Consider the following 955-nt stretch of genomic DNA (forward strand, 5'->3'; position numbering starts at 1 on the left):
AATCAAAGTGCATTGTCTGCAGGAGGCCCTGGTGCATGAATCTGTGCAGCGGGAACGACCTCGGACGACCAGGGGCCGAGAAAACCACCGTCTCATGAGGTCGGACTGTCAGGGTCAGGGAAAAATCCAATATATATCTGGTGATATCTCGGGTGCTATTAGAGATAGCGCAATAAATCAACGTGAATTATCTGCAGGGGGCCCTGGCCCATGAATCTGTGCAGCGGGAACAGTCACGGACCGCCAGGGGCCGAGAAAACCACCGTCTCATGGGGCCGGACACTCAGGGTCAGGGAAAAATCCAATATAAAGCTGGTGATATCCCGGGTGCTATTACAGATAGCGCAATAAATCAAAGTGCATTGTCTGGAGGAGGCCCTGGTGCATGAATCTGTGCAGCGGGAACGACCTCGGACGACCAGGGGCCGAGAAAACCACCGGCTCATGGTTTCGGACACTCAGGGTCAGGGAAAAATCCAATATAAATCTGGTGATATTTCGGGTGCTATTAGAGATAGCGCAATAAATCAAAGTGCATTATCTGCAGGGGGCCCTGGCGCATGAATCTGTGCAGCGGGAACGACCTCGGACCACCAGGGGCCGAGAAGGCCACAGTCTCATGGGGCCGGACACTCAGGGACAGGGGAAAATCCAATATATATCTGGTGATAACTCGGGTGCTATTACAGATAGAGCAATAAATCAAAGTGCATTGTCTGTAGGAGGCCCTGGCGCATGAATCTGTGCAGCGGAAACAACCACGCACCACCAGGGGCCGAGAAAACCACAGTCCCACGGGGCCGGACACTCAGGGTCAGGGGAAAATCCAATATATATCTGGCGATATCTCGGGTGCTATTACAGATAGCGCAATAAATCAAAGTGCATTGTCTGCAGGAGGCCCTGATGCCTGAATCTGTCCAGCGGGAACGACCTCGGACCATCAGGGGCCGAA

This window comes from Nomia melanderi, unplaced genomic scaffold, assembly GCF_051020985.1.
Source record: "Nomia melanderi isolate GNS246 unplaced genomic scaffold, iyNomMela1 scaffold0014, whole genome shotgun sequence".
Lineage (NCBI taxonomy): Eukaryota > Metazoa > Arthropoda > Insecta > Hymenoptera > Halictidae > Nomia > Nomia melanderi.